Source organism: Dipodomys ordii, unplaced genomic scaffold (assembly GCF_000151885.1).
Source record: "Dipodomys ordii isolate 6190 unplaced genomic scaffold, Dord_2.0 Scaffold14, whole genome shotgun sequence".
NCBI lineage: Eukaryota > Metazoa > Chordata > Mammalia > Rodentia > Heteromyidae > Dipodomys > Dipodomys ordii.
Genome location: NW_012267230.1, coordinates 8,761,142 through 8,766,517, shown reverse-complemented (window position 1 = coordinate 8,766,517; position 5,376 = coordinate 8,761,142). Strand labels below are relative to the sequence as shown.

General features: G+C 52.5%; 1 non-coding gene across 1 annotated transcript; it reads left to right on the top strand.

Annotated features, from left to right (window-relative positions):
- Positions 1-48: 48 nt before the first annotated feature.
- Positions 49-120, top strand: Trnat-cgu. The gene has a single exon. It is a non-coding gene; the product is annotated as a tRNA-Thr (tRNA).
- Positions 121-5,376: the final 5,256 nt, after the last annotated feature.

The window sequence follows — 5,376 nt, the reverse complement described above, 5'->3', positions numbered from 1 at the left end:
CGGGAGCGGCGCCAGCATAGAGGATCTCCGGGCCGCCGCTGCAACGCAGGCGCGGTGGCCAAGTGGTAAGGCGTCGGTCTCGTAAACCGAAGATCACGGGTTCGAACCCCGTCCGTGCCTGTGGGGTGGCTGCCCTGCCTCGCAAGGTGGGGTGAATTTTTAGGGGGAGCCTACTTTTCAAAGGTGACGGGCGGGCGAGGATCTGTGGCTGCGGATGGGAGCAGCTGTTTTCCTGCCCTGGGCCCGCCCTCTGCCCACCCCGCCCTGGCGTCCGAGCCCGGCGGGGCCGACTGGGCCTCCGCCCGGGAAGCCCCGGAACCGCCAGGCCTCCCCGGGCCTAAAGACCCCTGCGCTGCTTCTGAACATTAAATCCAAGTTCCTCCCGCCCCAGACACCTGCAGAGGTGCGGGAGCCCCGCCCGCCGCTGCTGTCTGTCTGTCTGTCTTGCTATTTTTAACGGAACTCCTGGCGGGCGAGGCGGCCCCGCCCCGCAGCAAGTGGGCACCGCGGCCAGGGCCTCCCTGCCCCGGGCTGAGTTCTAACGCCGCCGCCTCCACCACGGGCGCCCCGGCACCCCGGGCCCCCCCAGCACCCCAGGCCCCTCCAGCACCCCGGGCCCCTCCAGCACCCCGGGCCCCTCCAGCACCCCGGGCCCCCCGGCAGAGCGGCACAGCCAGGCCACATCATAGCAAATGACAAGGGAAGCTGCAGAAAGGATTCCTTCTGCGCCTACCCTCGACATGCTTTGGACTTTGCCAAGCTGGTGGCCCCCAGAATCCTCTCGGCCCCCCCACAACAGCCCACGAAAAACAAAACTACTAGCACACAGGCGGATGCCAAGAATGCAGAATTGCTTCTTTTTGAAGAAGAGACCTCGGAAGAGCACTTAGGTTCTTTCCCCATTAAAAACGATCATCATGAAATGCCCCAGACAGCTGCGGTAGCGCACACCTGAAATCCCAGCGCTCTGAAAAACAGTAAACCAACTAACCGACACAGAGGCGTGAAGAGTAGCTCAGAGGTAGCGGCCTTGCCCGGCACGCACAGAGCCTGGGTTCACTTTCCAGCATGGCAAAAACCAAAATAAAGCAAGAAAGGTCATCAAATATCCCCCTCCAATAAACAAAGACTGCTGTTCAGGAGGTAGAGGCGTGGCTCGAGTGGTAAAGCACCAGCACTTCTGGACATAGATACAGACACACACACAACAATAGACAATAAGCAAGCTTGTACCTGCAGAGCAAGAAGTGTCACCCCAACCCAATTTCCTTCCCAGCCCCAGGACAGACGAGGATTGCTTTCTGGGCTATCATCATGGGTAAGAGCTTATTCATGACTTCATTCTCCACCCCGCTATGCTCTTTAGAACAAGGCGATCTAGGGCTAGGAAGATGGCAGTCTAAGACCAGCCTGGGCAGAAACAGCGAAAGTCTCTGAAACATAGCCTAAAGCAAAAGGCTTGGGCATGGCTCAAGTGGTACAGCACCTGCCTACCTCAAAGCTCTGAGACCAAACCCCAGTACCACCACCACCAAAATAAATAAATGGCAAATTTACTATGTAAACCACATATGCAAATACAACAGAAACAAACTGCTCTGTCTAGGGATGTAGCTCAGTGGTAGTGCCCCGCCTGCCTAGTAAGTGCATGTTCCTAGGCTAAAACCTGCCACACAAGCTGGGCGCTGGTGGCTCACGCCTGCAATCCTAGCTACTCAGGAGCTGAGATCTGAGGATCGCAGTTCAAAGCCAGCCAGGGCAGGAAAGTCTATGAGACTCCTATCTCCAACAAACCACCAGAAAACTGGAAGTGGTGCTGTATAGCTCAAGTGGTAGAGCGCTTGTCTTGAGCTGAAGAGCTAAGGGGTAGTGCCCAGGCCCAGAGTTCAAGCCCCACAACTAACAAAACAAAACCTGCCACACACACCCCCCACATAGAAACAAACAGCTAAAAGGATGAATTAATGCTGGCCATTTTCTTTCTGTTTCTAGGCAGGAATCCTCTGGTTGAATTGGGAGGGTGCTGGGGGGGGGGCGCGTGGGGGAAGGAGGCCAGGGAATGGCCAGCTTGGCGGGACTGCGCTATCAAAAACTAGAGAAGCAAATCCCAAACCCAAGTTCTGTTTGCCCTGAACAAGCAAGATGTTTCTTGCACTCATGAATATATAAAGTGGCATCTGGATTCCTGTAACTTTCATATGCATCTCAGGTGTGAGGGTCACCTTGGCTTTCTGGAACAGTCTGCCAATGCCTCCCTGAGATTCGAGAAGGGAAGGCCAAGAGGTTTCTAGGCAGGGGATAGGGAGGGGTGGGTGGAGAAGCTGGGGCAACCCTTGGAGACCCTCATTGCCCCGTGGGGAAATGACCTTTGAAGCCCGTGGCTTTCTGGGAAAGAAGGAAATTAAAGTTTTACAGTTCACCTCCCTAGTATTCAGAGTCCCTTGGTGGCAGGTGAGGGCTTCCAGGGGGGATGTGAAGCAGAGGGGCTCTGCGCTAGCCCTCAGCTGAGAGGACCCGCTCTCCACAGAAGCTGCACAGATGCTTTGTCCACAGCACCACCTTGTGGTGGCAGGAAGAAACAACACTATGAGACTGATGTCCTCTCTGGAGCACCTTGGGCTTAGGGTGTGACCTCTCTGTGCCTCGGTTTCTCTCAATGTGAAGTTACCCACAGACACAGGTTCATTTGCTTCCTCTACCAAGAACGTTTGTTGACATTTTAAACATCCACTAGCCAGGTTGGTTCTATAAATGGTGACACAGACACTAGTGTCATAGATCAGGTGAAGGGAGGGAGATCAATGAACACAGTTAATCCCAGAGACATTTGATCTCATGATTGTTGTAGTTTCAAGATATAGTAAAGTGCCAATGTCTCACGCCTGTAATCCTAGCTACTCAGGAGACTGACAGCTGAAGATTGAGGTTCAAAGCCAGCCCAGGCAGGAAAGTCTTTGAGACTCTTAGCTCCAATGAACCACCAAAAACTGGGGCATGGACCTGTGGCTCAAAGTGAGTGAAAAAGCTCAGGGCCTAAAATAATAAAGGGTTAGAGTTGTACCTAGTTTGTGGAGTGGGAGGCCCAGGGATCTGTCCCCAGCACCTAATAAGAAAGGAAAGAAAAAAGAAAAGTCTATTAAGGCGTAGTTCATATGGGGGAGGAAGCACATATTTAATGCATGAAATCTGATTCCCTTGGACAAGAGCGCCCCCCCCAGCCACCTGATGGCTTCATCATCAAAGCCGCCCACCCCGCCCTGAGCTTCCCCCCTGGCTGTGGCATTCATTCCTTTGCTTATTTTCGTTATGGTAAGTGCACTTCACAGGAGATCTAGCTTCCTTAACCTCCACCCAGTGCTTAGAGTCAAACCCAAGACCTTGTGCCGGCCTTCTCCCTCAGCCCCATGGCCAGCCTCACACTCCTCTCCAAAGAACGTTTTCAGCTGCACACTACCACGTTTGCTACCAGGTGCGGTGCTGGCAGCATACCGCTAGCATGCATTCCACTCACGGAACTGGAACTGCAGTTGGTGTCCTCCTTAGATGAAAATAGACAAACAGAGCTGTGGCACACACCTCTAATACCAGCTACTTAGGAGGCAGAGATCAGGAGGATTGCAGTTCAGGACAATGTGTGTGTGGGGGGGAGATGGGTGTTCAAGAAACTCCATCTCCATGGAGAAACCCAGGGTGAGGTAGTGTGTGTCTGGGAGTCAGGAAAAGCAGAACTTTGTAGGGTGCCTGTGACTCACGCACGCCTGTAAGCCTAGCTAATTGGGAGGCTGAGATCTGAGGATCGTGGTTTGAAGTCAGCTCAAGCATGAAAGTCTGTGAGACTCTTATCTGTAACTAAGCAGCCAAAAAGCTTAAATAGAGCAGAGGCTCCTACACAAGCCTTGAATTGAAAAGCCCAGGGACAGTGCTCAGGCCCTGAGTTCAAGCCCCAGAATACTCTCTCTCTCTCTCACACACACACTCTCTGTATCTTCTTCCTCTCCTCTCTCATGGTAGAGCACCTGCCTAGCATTATCAGGCTCTGAGTTCAAACTCCAGTGCCATAAAAAATCTTTCAATAAATAACACGCTTATATGCACATTTTGGCTTTGAGTTTTTAATCTGTATGGCTATTATTTGACACAGGCTGTCACTGTCTAGCCCAGGTTGGCTTCAAACTCCCCAACATCCCGTTTCAGCCTCCCCAGGGCTGCACGGGGGTGCACGCCATGCCTGCGGTTTTCTGAGGCTGTGAACATACCATTCCAGCCCCATCCCAAGAGACTCACCGCAGTCACGAAGGACTCCAGGTGGGGCACAGGGTGCAACGTCGCCGTCTGTCTCTAAGATCGCAGCACAGCAAGGAGAAACGGGGCCACTTTCAAGTTCACTACTTTTATGGCAAAAAAAAAAAAATGTACAAAATGAAGCCCAGAAAAGACGAAAAGGAATGGATGGAAGAGAAAGCTAGGGAGGTCTCTGGGGAGCACAGAGGGCACAGAGCTGGTGTCACAAGACGAGATGCCAGGCCCCCCGTGAAGAGTCGGCTCTGTCCTTGGACCGGCAGGAGGCGTCCGCCCGGCCAAGGCTGTGGCCTCCCATCCCCGATGACACCACCTGCTTACAGACTGCCTTATAGAAGAAGACAAATGGGATGGGATGGGGGAGCGGCCAGTTTGTAGATGTTCATGCTCTACAGGTTTGGGCCACAATAAAAATGAACTTGCATTGCGTGGAGCAATCCAGAAGCGTGGGGCTCTTTGTTACATCAGCGAGCCTACCCTGACCAACTTGCAACTCTTCTACCCCGACGGAATGTTCTCCACAGCCAAATCTTCTAGGTCATCTGAGTTTCAAAGAAAAGGCAGAAATTTGGACGTGTGTGTGTGTGTGTGTGTGTGTGTGAGAGAGAGAGAGAGAGAGAGAGAGAGAGAGAGAGGATGCTGAGATCTGAAGATCCAGGTTCAAGGCCAGCCAGAGCAAAAAAAGAAAAAAAAAGTCTGTAGGACTCTTACCTCCAATTAACCAGACAAAAAAGTGTGAGAAATGGAGCTCTTGCCTGAGTTGTAGAGCACCAGCCTTGAATGGAAAAAACTAAGGGTCAGCACCCAGGTCCGAGTTCAAGCCCCAGTTAAGGCAAAAAAGAAAAAAAGAAAAAAAAAACAGTTGGCTGTTATATCCAATTTTTTTTTTCTGTCGTGGGACCTGAACTCTGGGCCTGGGCGCTGTCCCTCAGGAATTCAGCTCAAGGCTAGCGCTCTACCACTTGAGCCACATTGAACCACAGCACCACTTCCAGCTTTTTCTGCTTATGTGGTGCTGAGGAATCAAACCCAGGGCCTCATGCATGCAAGGCAAGCACTCTACCACTGAGCCACCTT